This window comes from Myotis myotis, unplaced genomic scaffold (assembly GCF_014108235.1).
Source record: "Myotis myotis isolate mMyoMyo1 unplaced genomic scaffold, mMyoMyo1.p scaffold_m19_p_38, whole genome shotgun sequence".
Lineage (NCBI taxonomy): Eukaryota > Metazoa > Chordata > Mammalia > Chiroptera > Vespertilionidae > Myotis > Myotis myotis.
Window position 1 is genome coordinate 1,484,253 of NW_023416344.1, and position 15,259 is coordinate 1,499,511.

The 15,259-nt window shown below is 50.7% G+C and overlaps 1 long non-coding RNA gene across 1 annotated transcript; it reads left to right on the forward strand.

The window, feature by feature from the left end:
* The first annotated feature begins 1,663 nt into the window (after positions 1–1,663).
* On the forward strand, positions 1,664–8,015 carry LOC118653145. Its single transcript, XR_004966787.1, has 3 exons — positions 1,664–1,875; positions 5,107–5,211; positions 7,430–8,015. It is a non-coding gene; the product is annotated as an uncharacterized LOC118653145 (long non-coding RNA).
* The last annotated feature ends 7,244 nt before the right edge of the window (positions 8,016–15,259 follow it).

Genomic DNA, 15,259 nt, shown 5'->3' on the forward strand with positions numbered 1-15,259 from the left:
TGTTAAAGCTCAAATTCTGGGGTTTCACAGTAAAGTGACTGAATTTTTTTTATTAAGATATTTTTATTAATTTCAGAAAGGAAAGTAGAGGGGGTGAGAGAGAAAAACATTAATGATAAGAGAGAATTGCCGAAACCGGTTTGGCTCAGTGGATAGAGCGTCATCCTGCGGACTGAAGGGTCCCAGGTTCGATTCCGGTCAGGGGCATGTACCTGGGTTGTGGGCACATCCCCAGTAGGAGATGTGCAGGAGGCAGCTGATCGATGTTTCTCTCTCATCGATGTTTCTAACTCTCTGTCTCTCTCCCTTCCTCTCTGTAAAAAATCAATAAAATATATAAAAAAAAAAAAAAAAAAGAGAGAGAGAATCGCCGATCAGCTGCCTTCTGTACGCCCCCCACTGGGGATCGAGCCCACAATTCAGGCATGTGCCCTTGACTGGAATTGAACCCAGGACCCTTCAGTCCGCGGGCTGACGCTCTATCCACTGAGCTAAACCAGCCAGGGCAAAGTTACTGAATTTTAATAAGAACTAAGGAAAAGTTTGTGCACGCTCTCACCTTAGAGAATCACAGCTTTATGGTAAGTGTCTGCTATAAATTTTATTCAGAATGCAAAAAACCACAACCTGCAATTATTCCCGGATTCTCCCTACCAAATGGGGCCCAACCTGAGCCCCACCCGCCCCAAGTGCTTGACCTCACCGCTGTTCCCCACTGGCTAGGGCCCTCTGGCCTCACTGCAGTACCCGCCCCCAAGCCAGCAATTAGTCCAGCTCTCCTGCGTTCCCAAACACACCCCGCCCACAGCCCTGGTCCAGCCTATCCTTGTTGTCTGCCACCCCCGAATGTCTAATATCTGGTCTATTCCCGCCTCCAGCACTTGGTCCCGCCCAGAGCCCTGGTTCAGCCTATCGGCGTTGTCTGCCACCTCCGGATATCCGAGATCAGATCTAGTCCCGCCCCGTAACGCTTGGTCCCGCCTATGGCCCTGGACCAGCCTATCCGCGTTGTTGCATACCCATTTGTTCCCGCCCATTCCATTCTTCCAACCTATCGGTGCTGACTGCAAGCCCCGGATATCCGAACTCTGGCTTAGTCCCGCCTCCACCTTTTGGTTCCGCCTATAGCCCTTGTCTAGCCTATCCGCGTTGTCTGCCACCCCGGAATATCCGGCATCAGGTCTAGTCCCGCCCACTAGTACTTGGTTCCGCCTATAGCCCTGGTCCAGCCTCTCGGCATTGTCCGACACCACGCATATACGGGCTCTGCCTTAGCGGTGCCCCAGCTCTTAGCCCCGCCCGCAGTTGGTCCCGCCTCTCCGCGTTTCCAAATACTCTTGTCTTCCGGGTCCCGCTATAGCCCCGCCCCTGGCCCGCTGAGTGACGGCTTCCGTATGGGATCCCTAAGGTCGCTGCTCAAAGTGCAGTTTCACACACTGACCCCGCTTTGGTGTTCGCATTGTAAGCAGCAAATACAGGTGATTTTGATCACTTGGTAGGGAACGTTATCTTACAAAATATTGCCTGCTATACTGCTCCCCTCGGCACGCCCATTCCCCCCAAGCCCGCTAATCAGGGCCAGGTAAAGAAACCGGAAGTCGGCATGACAGCCCGCGGGTGCGAGAGGGGCTTTCGCCGCGCTGTACTGAGTCTGCGCGTGCCGCCCTTGCGTCATTCGGCCGCGACCAGGTTCTGCTCTTCCGCTTGGCGCGGTCCCTGGTCCCGGCGGGCGGTTGCAGCCCCGGATGCTCGCAGCTCCCACTGGACGGCGACGGAGGCGTTGGCCGCGCGAGCGCAGGGGAGGTCGGCCTGTGTGAGGGTGTGAGCGGCGGTGACCAGAGCGGAAGCCCGCTGTGCGGTCGGCCAGCCCACGGGGTGAGTCCGCCACTCGGTTTCCCTTTGAGGCGGGTGCGGGCGGGCCTTCCCGTCTCGGATCCGGGACACCGTGGCCCCTGTCGTCCCTGGGCCTCAGGTGTCGCTCCCGGGACAATGCCTTCCAGCTGTTGCCCTCACAGCCGCATCCTCCCAGCCCGCTCTCCCTGCCCCTTCGCTTCCAACTCTCCTGCCCACTCCCCTTCTCTCCTCTCGCCTCCCTCCTTCGGCCGCGCAGGGCGGGGGGTGGCGGGGACCCTGGTTGCCGAAGGGCCCGGGCACAGGGAGCGTGTTTTAGGGGAATCAGCGTGGTCCCTGGGCTTCCTGTCTTTTCTCCATCCCAAGCCCGCACCGCGCGCACACATAGCGTAACAGACGCGGAGGTCATCCTGCCATCTGGCGCACCCCAAATTTGGCGAGTGAGTTCGGGAAGCGACGGCGTGTCCGTGTCGTGTCATCGCGGGTGTAGGTGGCTGGGGCTGCCCAGCTCCCCAGGCTGGGACGAGGGGCACCTGCCCCCACCCTGCGATCTCTATCCCTGCCCCAACCTTCTAGACTTTCTGCGGGTTTCCCTCCCACTCTGGGCCTGGGCTCGGAGGCAGGGAAAGAGGGCGCCCAAATTGTGGGCTCCCTTCTCAGGGGCCACCGATACCGCCTGCAGGAGCTCAAACCCCAATTGGGCTCCATTATGTAACAACCGAATGTAATGGGTAGCCTGGCGGCCTGTGGGCGCGATTTCCATCATTGGGTGATAAGGATCACACATTAGATTTCTTCAAAGCCATGGGGGTTTGCTTGCTTTCTTTTTTTCAGAGGAGGTATGTGTGCTAGATTGCCCAGGGCTGGTGTGACAACTGTCAAAAGTTGGACATCAAAGGAGCGAATATTATTCAGTGACCAGAGCAGCTGTCTGTTTAAATCAGAAGTTCTTAATTACCGCAGGACAAAGCTAGGAAAGAGGTTGAGGCTCAGAAGGGAGTGGCACTCTCACCCGGTCTGAACTTTATATGTAAACACGTGGTCAGTTGGCCACATCATCTCAGGTTCTTTTTTCTCAAGTATATTTTTATTGATTTTAGAGAGGAATGGAGAGGGAGAGAGAGAAACATCAATGATGAGAGAGAATCATTGATCCGCTGCCTCCTGCACGACCTTGAACCTGCAACCTGGGCACGTGCCCACCCCCACCGGAACGAACTCAGGACCCTTCAGTCCACAGGCCGACGTTCTATCCACTGAGCCAAACCGGCCAGGGCTTGGGTTCTTAGAGATTTCCATCCTCCCAGTTCTGGACTAGGCCCTGGGGAGCCCGCTCTGTCACTGAAGGGACTAAGGTTTCCTGGACAGAAATGTGGCGATTGTGGATGGTTTGTGACCCATAAAACGTGGAGGTGGCTGTTCTGGCTTCGATATGTAATTATGCAAAGCTCTTTCCATCAGAAAGGGAGGGTCTGTGTCCAGGAGAGAGAAAAGTAACATTTGGGGTTTTTTTTGTTTGTTTGTTTTTTATTGTTTTAGTGCTTAAAGTATTACAAAAAGTATTACATATGTCTCCTTCCCCACTGCCCTTGACAATACCCTGGCCTCCCCTACCCCCCAGTGTCTTATGTCCATTGGTTATGCTTATATGCATGCATACAAATCCTTCGGTTGATCTCTTACCCCACTCCCTCCGGCCCCCCAACCCTCCCCGGCCTTCCCACTGCAGTTTGACAATCTGTTTGAGGCAGCTCTGCCTCTGTATCTATTATTGTTCCAAAGTTTATAATGATCTTTATTATCCATGAATGAGTGAGATCATGTGGTATTTTTCCTTCATTGACTGGCTTATTTAACACTTAGCATAATGCTCTCCAGTTGCATCCATGCCATTGCAAATGGTAAGAGTTCCTTCTTTTTTACAGCAGCATAGTATTCCATCGTGTAGATATACCACAGTTTTCTAATCCATTCATCTACTGATGGGCACTTAGGCTGTTTCCAGATCTTAGCTATCGTGAATTGTGCTGCTATGAACATGTGGGTACATATATCCTTTCTGATTGGTGTTTCTGGTTTCTTGGGATATATTCTTAGAAGTGGGATCACAGGGTCAAATGGGAGTTCCATTTTTAGTGTTCTGAGGAAACTCCATACTGTCTTCCATAGTGGCTGCACCAGTCTGCATTCCCACCAGCAGTGCACGAGTGTTCCTTTTTCTCCACATCCTCGCCAGCACTTGCCGTTTGTTGATGATAGCCAGCCTGACAGGTGTGAGATGGTACCTCATTGTTGTTTTGATTTGCATCTCTCGGATGATTAGTGACTTTGAGCATGTTTTCATATGTCTCTTGGCTTTCTGAATGTCCTCTTTTAAAAGGTGTCTATTTAGATCCTTTGCCCATTTTTTGATTGGATTGTTTATCTTAAGTAACATTTGTTTTAACACAGGTTTGATGGGGGGAGATGGATACATACAAACAGTGGCCAGGCCGCCCAAACTATTTTTTTCGAGACAAATTAAAATAATGATGAGGAGATTTAGTAAATTCATCATAGCAACACGGCCCCACCTAGGCACAGAAGGGAGGGGAGAAGAGGGGAGGGGAGGGTTCAGGCTTCCGCCAGCACCTGGGGACCTGGGCCTGTGCTTGGGAATGAGGGGGAGTCACTTCCCGCTGACACAGGGTGGGGTGTGCTGATGCAGGGTGCGGTGCGGCTCTGTCTACTCGTGGCCCACTTGGTGCCCAGCGGGAATTGTGGTCCTGGCAGGAATCGGGAGCCCAAGTCCTGGGCTGAGATGGGAGAGGGGTGGGCAAAGTCTACCCTCCCCCAAATGGTGTCTATGGAATTATTTGGCAGGAGACATTTTAACAAAAAGCCACCCTCCCATCCCCTTTCCCTTTGGTGCCCTCAAACCCCCAGGTTTTAGGGATCCCCAGAAAGGCAGTGGGAAGGGGTACCAGGGAGGGAAGCAGGCCTGAGTGATGGGGGAGGCGGGTGAGCCTGAGGCCAGGCCAGAGACATTAACAGTGGGGCAGCTTCGAGCAGCTAAGACTGCCCCAGCTCCTATGCAAAAGGTTACATTTTTGTTAAAAAAAAATAATAATAATAATAATATAAGATCCAGCCAGCATGAATCAGTGGTGAAACACCAACCTAGGAACCGGATTCTGGGATCAATCCCCTGTGTGGGGTGTGCAGGAGGTAGCCGATCCATGGTTCTCATTACTGATGTTTCTTTCTCTCCCCAAGACCTCTAAACCAGGAACCCCAGGGTGGGGCAGGAGGCGACAACGCAAAGTCACAGGATGCCGGTGACCTCCAGGTACATTGTGGGGCCCTGGGAGCTGAGGACACGTGAGTAACCTTTCTCTGTTCCAGTCTCTCTTTACAACTAACTAAATAGTTACATACATAAATTTGCAAACTGGAAGTCTAGGGCTTCACAAACCTTGAGAGAATAACCAGCCTCCATGTTTTAAAGCAAAGAAAGTCCAAAACAGTCCAAACGCCCCCGGCCGCGCCTGATCCGAGCTTGGAGCATCTTATGGCTGCTGGGGCGCCCAGCACTCTGCCCCTGAATAATCCAGACCCAAACCCTGGCCTGGACCCCCACGCGACCCTCCTGGCTGGCCCGAGTCAGGGGACCTGCGTGCACCGTTATGTGCATCAACGCATCCCCCACCACACCCCCTCTGCATGGGAAACTGTGTTCCCTGTGGGTGTGGAAAGTCCCCACGGCTGCTGGCAGAGGCGGCTCCACGGGGTGCGAAATCCCACGGGAACCCCATGTGTTAGCGTTCTGACCTTGTCTGACTTTTTCCCCCCCAATCATGACACTAACTACTCCAGGCCAGGCAACGCCTTTTATTCCCATTTTGAAAGGACGGTAAATGCAATCTTCTTTTATTTCAACATATTTTTATTGATTTTGTACAGAGAGGATGGGAGAGGGATAGAGAGTTAGAAACGTCGAATAGCAGCCTGCTGCACACTTAGAGGACGTAGCTTAGCTTAGATACACTAGCCTAGGTTCGGGAGGCAGACCAGACCATTGCAGGCTTAGCATAGCTTATCTTGGGCTAGAGTAGCTGAGGGACCTTAGAGGACCTAGCTTAGCTTACCTTAGCTTAGAGTAGCCTAGGTTCGGGAGGCTGACGAGACCTTTGCAGGATTAGCCTCGCTTAGCTTAGGCTAGAGTAGCTGAGGGACCTTAGAGGACCTAGCCTAGCTTAGCTCAGCTTAGAGTAGCCTAGGTTAGGGAGGCAGCCGAGACCATTGCACAGCTAGGATAGGGAGGTTGACGAAACCTTTGTGACTTAGCTTAGCTTTGCTTAGGCTAGAGTAGGTCCTTCAGCTACTCTAGCCTAAGCTAAGCTATGCTAGGTCCGCAATGGTCTCTTCTGCCTCCCTAACCTCGCTACTCTATGCTAAGCTAAGCTAAGCTACGCTACGCTAAGTCCTCTAAGGTCCGTCAGCTACTCTAGCCTAAGCTAATCTTAGCTACGCTATGTTCTCTAAGGTCGCTCAGCTACTCTAGCCTAAGCTAAGCTACCTAAGTTTGCAATGGTCTCGTCTGCCTCCCTAACCTAGGCTACTCTAGGCTAAGCTAAGCTAAGCTAGGTCCTCTAAGTTCCCTCAGCTACTCTAGCCTAAGCTAAACTTAGCTACGCTAGGTCCTCTGAGATCTCTCAGCTACTCTAGCCTAACCTTAGCTACGCTAAGTCCGCAATGGTCTCCTCTGCCTCCCTAAGTAGACTGCTCTAGGCTAAGCTAAGTCATGTCTGCCATGGTGTCATGTGCCTCAGTGACCTAGGCTCCTCCAGGGTAAGCTATCCTTAGGCAGGTATCAAAGGTCCCTTTGCTATTCTATGTAATGCTAAACTTAGCTAGGTCTGCAGTGGTGTCGTGCCTCACTAGCCTAAGGTTACTGTAGGTTAAGGTAGTTCCTCGAAGGTCTAGTCTCTCTCACTAACCTACAGTACTCTGTGCTGGGTTAAGCTAAGCTAGGTCCTTGAAAGTCTCATCTTCCTCACGAACCTGTGTTCCTCTAGGGTACGCTTAGCTCTGCTAGGGCCTCAAAGGTCTCTTCTCCCTCACTGAGCTAAGATACTCTCGGTGAGGTCCTCGAAGGTCTAATCTCCCTCACTCTTCTAAACCATGCTATGCTAAGGTACGCTAATGTCAGGAAAGATTGTACTAGTGTCTTAAAATTATACCTTTCCCAGCTGGCATGGTTCGTGTTTGAGTGTCTACTTCTGAACCAGGAAGTCAAGGTGGATTCCTCTTCAGAGCACCTGCTGGGTCCCCATTCCATGAGCACAGGATGCAACCAATCGGTGCTTCTCTCTCTGCATTGATGTTTCTATTTCTCTTCCTCTCTGAAATTAATTAAAAAATTTAAAAAAATATGAAGATGCTGGTGTATTTTTAGACAAGATCTTATTTTTTTAACCTCCAGGAAATCCCTGTCATTCAAGTGGATTTACCTTTGCTTAGTCTGTAATCATCGCCGGTCAATGCCCCTCTGTGTTCAGAAGGGGAAACTTGTCTTTGATGTCCTCTCTTTCTGTAGGTGCCAATTACTGTTCCCCGAGCCTGGAGAGCAGGGTGATGGGACAGCCACTGCCTTCTTCAAACAACATCCATTTTATCTGTGGGAAGAATCCATCTTTATTTCATCAGTTTCAACTATCACTCATAAAACGATCCCTAAATACCAACTCAACACATACAAATCCATCAACGACTATGCTTGTAAATCAGTCCTATCAACAGGCATTTGTTGAGCACATTCCTGGGTCCTAAGTCCTTGCATGTCATGGAGCCTTGGAAAGCAAGCTGGGCAGATGACATCCCCAATCTCATAAATGATGAAACCGGCATCGGGGTGACCTACTCAAGCTGATAATGTGAGTGTTCAGATTCCAGACCCTGGCTTCTCCCACTATTTCTCTACCTGAGGTTGGGTGAGGGCCTTGGTGTTGACCAGAAGCGCAGAGAAAGAATCCTGAAATCAGATGACCAATGGTTTCAAGACTGGCTCTGTTGATTGTTATGGTGTGGCCTAGGGCAAATTTCTTAATGACTTAGTCTCAAATGACTCATTTGTATTGTTATCATAGTTCCATACCTCAATAAAAGTATACTTTAAAAAAATCCATATCTGTAGAATTGCACCTGCGAGAAACTAGGGTTTGCAAGTCAGTTTCCCTAGCCAAAAGGTCGCTTTTATAAGGAGAATCATGTGCTTATTCCCTCAGGAAATCCCAGAATTGAGCAAAGATCACAAGCCAGGCTCAGTAACTACATGTGAAATAAACTGATGGAGGAGGAAGGGTCTTTCACAAAACCGGAAGGTGGACATCCTGTGTCATCTCTTAAGTCTGCTAGAGAAAGGGGGGTACAGTAAGAAGATTTGGGGGTGGGGAAGGCACTAACACAGTCTGGAAGAATGGGCTCACACACCCTGGAACTGAATTCCTGAAGAGAATCGTGTCCCAGTCAACATTTCCTCACACAAGCCTCTCAGGAGAGCCGCCGCTTTGTCTCTGTCTACATTACTGATCTCAATCCCAGGCGGAAATCCCTGGTTCTGCTTCCAAACCAGGCGGAGCCAAGTCTGACGGGAGGACAAATGCTTGCCTGCCTCGTTGTCTCGGATAGGGAGACTTCCCTGTCACCCAGGTTTTCAGGACACTCACGGGCACTGACCCCAGAACTGCCCCTTTGGAGGGTGTGGAGGAAAGGGGGGGGACCCAGTCACCGCCTCCCAGCTCACCTGCTCCTCTAGGGAAACCTCTCCTCCTACTTGGCAGGTCCCCTGAGGCACATGCTTGCCCCCTACTGCCCTGGCTTTTCAGGGCACGGTAATTGCAACTGTCGCCCATGCGATCCTCACCAAGAATTCTACCCACAAAATAAAACAAACCAAAAAAAAAAAAGAGAGAGAGAGAGAGAGAGAGAACCCTGCACAAACACAGCATGGCAGGGTTCTGCACACCGCTCCCCCCCCCCCCCCCCCGTCCCCAAAGGAAGGCCCCCGGAACTGCTGGGCAGAGGTTCCCCATAAGGTTACCCGGCCACCCTGCCTGATATGACTGTTGGAGACATTTTTAACAAACACAGGGAAAGGTGTAGCTGTTTTATGTGTGTACATACTCATACACTAGCAGTGCCTAATTCCAAACTTCCGGTGGCATCCGGATAATTTATTTTAGATCCTACGCAGGAATAAAACATGTAGAACATATATGCACTGTCCTTCAAGTAAGTGACTCATTATATGGCACATGTCTACGGATCCGTATACTTCTTACAGGAGACTTGGAAGGACGCTGTCAGCACATCATCGCGCAAAAATAATCCTCTGCTGCCCTCCTGCGGCCACCCTGGGAAACAACATCTTGCGCCTCTCTCCGAGGTGCTGTCGTCACAGCTAAAGCCCCGTGACCACGACCAAAAATTCTACCCCACACCACAAATGAGCTAGGCAGGCCCGGGCCGCAATCATTCCGTCCCGGGAGGGGCTGAAGTCACCACTCTGGGTTCTGCGCCTCTTCCCGCCCCAGTCTTGTAATGGGAGGCCCCAGAGACTGCTGCACTGAGGTTCCCAGGAACGTGCCCCGCCCACCCTGCCTAAGGTGTTCCTCGGTGCCCTCGTGAACTGGAGAGGGGTGAGTGTCTGTCTGGCAAGCTGATGCTCTAACCACTGAGCGACACCAGCTACTGATTCCATTCACTTTTTTTTTTTTAAATTTTTTATTGATTTTTTACAGAGAGGAAGGGAGAGGGATAGAGAGTTAGAACATCAATGAGAGAGAAACATGGATCAGCTGCCTCTTGCACACCCGCTACTGGGGATGTGCCCACAACCAAGGTACATGCCCTTGACCGGAATCGAACCTGAGACCCTTCGGTCCGCAGGCCGACGCTCTGTCCACTGAGCCAAACCGGTTAGGGCTCCATTCACTTTTTAAAAGGTAAATTTGAGACCTAGCCGGTTGGCTCAGTGGATAGAGCACTGGCTTGAGGACTAAAGGGCCGCGGGTTTGACTCAGGTCAAGGGCACATACCTGGGTTGCAGGCTCCTTTCTGGCTGGGTCCTGGGTCTGGGCTTGTACTGGGGGCAACCAATCAAAGTGTTTCTCTCACATCGATATTTTATATTTCTCTCTGTCCCTCTCTCTTCCATTCTCTCTATACATCGATGGGAAAAGGCCGTCGGGTAAAGATTAAAATAAAATGTAACCATATACATATTTGCAACCATTCCCAGCCACCCTAACGGGACATAAGCATTTCCTCCTATCTGCACTTTGTATGGGCATTTCTGTGGCATTGCACCTGTGAGAAACTAGGGTTTGCATGTCAGTTTCCCTAGCCAAAATGTCACTTTTATAAGGAGAAACTAGTGCTTTTTCACTTATGAATTCCCAGACTCCAGAAAAGATCACAAGCCAGGCTCGGTTAACTACATGTGAAATAAACTGGTGAAGGAAGTAGGGTCCTGTCCTAACTGGTTTGGCTCAGTGGATAGAGCATCAGCCTGAGACTTGCAGGGTCCCAGGTTCGATTCCGCACAAGGGCATGTACCTTGGTTGCGGGCACATCCCAGTAGGGGGTGCGCAGGAGCCAGCTGATCGATGTCTTTCTCTCATCCATGTTTCTGACTCTCTATCCCTCTTCCTTCCTCTCTGTAAAAAATTAATTAAATATATTTTTTAAAAGAAATAAGGGTCTTTCACAAAAACAAAAGGTGAACGTCCGATGTCATCTCTTTAACACTCCAGGTTGGAAAACTATGCTAGAGAAAAGGGGGTACAGTAAGAACAATTGGGGTTGGGTGGGCAAGTCACTAATACAGCTGGAAAGAATGGGCTCACACACCCTGGAACAGAATTCGTGAAGAGAATCGTGTCCCAGTCAACATTTCCTCACACAAGCCTCTCAAGAGAGCCACCGCTTTGTCTCTGTCTACATTACTGATCTTAATTCCAGGCAGAAATCCCTGGTTCTGCTTCCAAACCAGGTTGGGCCAAGTCTGACGGGAGGACAAATGCTTGCCTGCCTCGTTGTCTCTGATAGGGAGACTTCCCCGTCACCCAGATTCTCGGGACACTCACGGGCACTGACCCCAGAACTGCCCCTTTGGAGGGTGTGGAGGAAAGGGGGGACCCAGTCACCGCCTCCCAGCTCACCTGCTCCTCCAGGGAAACCTCTCCTCCTACTTGGCAGGTCCCCTGAGGCACATGCTTGCCCCCTACTGCCCTGGCTTTTCAGGGCACTGGAATTACAACTGTCTCCCATGCGATCCTCACCAAGAATTCTACCCAGAAAATAAAACAAACCAAAACAGAACCGTGCACAAACACAGCAAGGCGGGGTTCTGCACCTCCCCCGTCCCCAGACCAGCAAAGGAGGCCCGCGGAACTGCTGGGCAGAGGTGCTATTTAACGTGACCCGGCCACCCTGCCTGATATGACCGTTGGAGACATGTTTAACAAACACAGGGAAAGGTGTAGCCGTTTATGTGTGTATATGCTCATGCACTCCCTGTGCCTACTTACAAACTTCCGGTGGCATCCGGATAATTTATTTTAGATCCTACGCAGGAATAAAACATGTAGAACATATATGCACTGTCCTTCAAGTAAGTGACTTACTATACTGCACACGTCTCGGGATCCACATACTTCTTACAGGAGACTTGGAAGGACGCTGTCAGCACATCACCGCGCGAAAATGATCCTTTGCTGCCCTCCTGTGGCCACTCTGGGAAACAACACCTTGTGCCTCTGTCCAAGGTGCTGAACTCCCAGCTGAAGCCCGTGAACACGACCAAAAATTCTACCCCGCAAATCAGCCAGGCAGGCCCGGGCGGCAATCATTTCGTCCCTGGCGGGGCTGAAGTCACCACTCTGGGTTCTGCGCCTCTTCCCGCCCCAGTCTTGTAATGGGAGGCCCCAGAGACTCCTGCACTGAGGTTCTCCGCCCACCTGCCTAAGGTGTTCCTCGGTGCCCTGGTTAACGGGAGAGCGGTGATCGTCTGTCTGGCAGGCTGATGCTCTAACCACTGAGCATACCAGATACTGATTCCATTCACTTTTATAAAGGTAAATAGGATGCCTAGCTGGTTTGCTCAGTGGATAGAGCGCTTGCTTGAGGACTAAAGGGTCACGGGTTCAATTCAGGTCAAGTGGTTGCACATACCTGGGTTGCAGGCTCCTTCCCGAACAAGGCCCGGGTTCAGAGCAACCAATCGATGGGGCAACCAATCGATGTGATATTTGATATTCTCTCTGTCTTTCCCTCTCTCGTCCATTCTCTCTAAAAATCAATGGAACCCTAGCCGGTTTGGCTCAGTGGATAGAGCAGCGTCCCGACGACTGAAGGATTCTGGGTTCGATTCCTGGTTTGATTCTGGCCAAGGGTACATTCCCGGGTTGTTGACTTTATCCCCATTCAGGGTGTGCAGGTTGCAGCCGATTTTGATTCTCTTTCATTATTGAAGTTTCTATCTCTCTCTCTTCCTCCTCCTTCCTGTCTGAAATTAATAAAAGTATACTTTAAAAAATCAATGGAAAAATATCCTTAGGTGAGGATTAAAATTAAGCGTAACCATGTATATATTAGAAACCATTCCCAGCTGCCCTATGGGACATAAATCTTCCTTTCTACCCGCACTTTGTATGGGCATCACACCTGTGAGAAACTAGGGTTTGAATGTCAGTTTCCCTAGCCAGAGGGTCACTTTTTTAAAAATATATTTTATTGATTTTTACAGAGAGAAAGAGAGAGGGATAGAGAGCTAGAAACATCAATGAGAGAGAAACATCGACCAGCTGCCTCCTGCACACTCCCTACTGGGGATGTGCCCGCAACCAAGGTACATGCCCTTGACCAGAATCGAACCTGGGACCCTTCAGTCCGCAGGCCATTGCTCTATCCACTGAGCCAAACTGGTTAGGGCCAGAGGGTCACTTCTATAGGGAAAATCTAGTGCTTATTCCCTTTGAATTTCAGAATCTAGCAAAGATCACAAGCCAGGCTCAGTAACTACATGTGAAATAAACTGATAGAGGAGGAAGGGTCTTTCACAAAACCAGAAGGTGAACATCCTTCTAGGTGTACCGGGTGATAATGCTGATTTTTTTTCAATAGACGGGGTTACACATACCCTGATATGTATGTGATTTGATATGTATGCTATTTTGTTGTATTGACAACAAGCTTCAACAATTCATGTCAAATTTTCTGAAGGGTGTTAACATCATAGATATTTTTACTCTTAAAAAATGTCAAACCTGCCAAAACCGGTTTGGCTCAGTGGATGGAGCGTCGGCCTGCGGACTGAAAGGTCCCGGGTTCGATTCCGGTCGGGGGCATGTACCTGGGTTGCGGGCACATCCCCAGTGGGAGATGTGCAGGAGGCAGCTGATCGATGTTTTTCTCTCATCGATGTTTCAAGCTCTCTATCTCTCTCCCTTCCTCTCTGTAAAAAATCAATAAAATATATTTTTTAAAAAAGTCAAACTTCATGTCAGATAAAGAGCATTTGTAGGAAGATTTAATCCATTACATTATTTTGAAGAAAAGTGCTGCTGAAAGTTATCGTATACTTTGGAAGTCTTATAGTGAACATGCTTCATCTCAAGATACTTGTGAACGCTGGTTTAAGCGCTTTTAAAGTAATGATTTTGATGTGATAGACAAAGAACGTCCAGGTCAATTTCAACCACGGTTTGATCGTGAAACAACCGAATGGGCCAGAAGACACGGCAAAGTAATTTTGCTTCATGATGACGCACCATCACACACTTCAAAACCAGTTAAAGACACGTTAAAAGATCTTGCCTGGGAAGTATTAACCCACCCGCCGTATTCACCAGACCTTGTTCCTTCAGATGACCACTTTTTCCGATCGATGGCACACGCACTTTCTGGGCGGCACTTCAAAACGTACAAAGAAGTGGAAAATGGGGTCTCTGAATGGTTTGCCTCAAAACAAGAAAAGTTCTATTGGGACGGCCTCCACAAATTCCCTGAAAGATGGGGGAAATGTGGACCTAGGAATGGACATTACTTTGAACAAAGCACTTCTGATGTTTCTCTTGAAATTGTCGTGTTTTCTTTGATTACACATCCGCGTTATTAACCGGTACAGCTGGTCCTTCTTACAGTGGACCTCAAAGGACGCTGTCAGCACATTGCCGCGCAAAAATGATCCTCTGCTGCCCTCCTGTGGCCATTCTAGGAACAACACTTTTCGCCTCTGTGGGGCTGAAGTCCCAGCTAAAGCCCTTTGAACACCACCAAAAATTCGACCCGGAATAAAAAACCCACAAAATCAGCCAGGCAGGCCAGGGCGGCGATCATTCCGTCCCTGGAGGGACTGAAGTCACGACTCTGGGTTCTGCCCCTCCTCCCGCCCAGCCATGCAGAGGGAGGTCCCAGAGACTGCATAGCTGTGGTTCCCTCTGGCCCTCATTGCCCCCACTGCCCTGTGCCCCACCCCACCCACCCGGGGCTGCACCCCATAGCGCTCCCTTGTAATGTCGCCAATCCCCATCCAGCGCCGCACCTCACAGCACCCCATTTGATGCCTCTGCTCTCTGCCCCCCGCCCCCCTCCCTGTGTTGTGTCCCCGCTCCTCACAGGCCACCATTATAACTGCTGCTGCACCCCGCACTGCACCCTTCAGCACTCCTCCTGTGATGCCCTCCCCACCCACCCTGCGCTTTCCCCCAAAGGCTGCTCTCCCCTGTGGGACCCCCGCACTTTTCCACCCTCTGCCTCCCCCTCCCTTGACTACCCCCACACTGTACCCTGCTGAGCTCCCCATGCAAGATGGCCCTCTATAGTCCCCCCAGTTATGACGCCTCCGCTCTGCACCACATGACCCGCCCCTTCCAGTGCAAGCCCCATTATAACCCGTGCTGCACCCTGCACTGGGCCCTTCATCCCACCCTTCACCCTGAGCTGGCTGCCGCAGCCCCCTATCCTCTGTGGGGGACCCCTGCATCTTCCTGTCCTGTGCCCCAGCACCCTGCCCACCCCACACTGCACCCCATAGCCCCCCTCTGTGATGTCTTCACCCCCATCTTGCCATACCCCTCATAGCACCCCCTCATTATGACGTGGAGCTCTGCGCCACCCGTGTCCCTGCCTCTACTGCCCCCCCATATAATTCCTGCCGTACCCACACTGTGCCCCTTAGTCCTGCTACTGGGATGCCCCCACCACACCCCCTGAGCTGGCTCTGACGGTTTCCCTAGTTAGCCATCCTACTCCTGAACAAACAACTTAGCATCGGGCCTCAGTTTCCCCATCAATTAAAAAATAGTGTTGCTGAGGTGATGGGCAAAGATGCTGCCAACCTTGAAATGCTATTGAATAGGAAGGC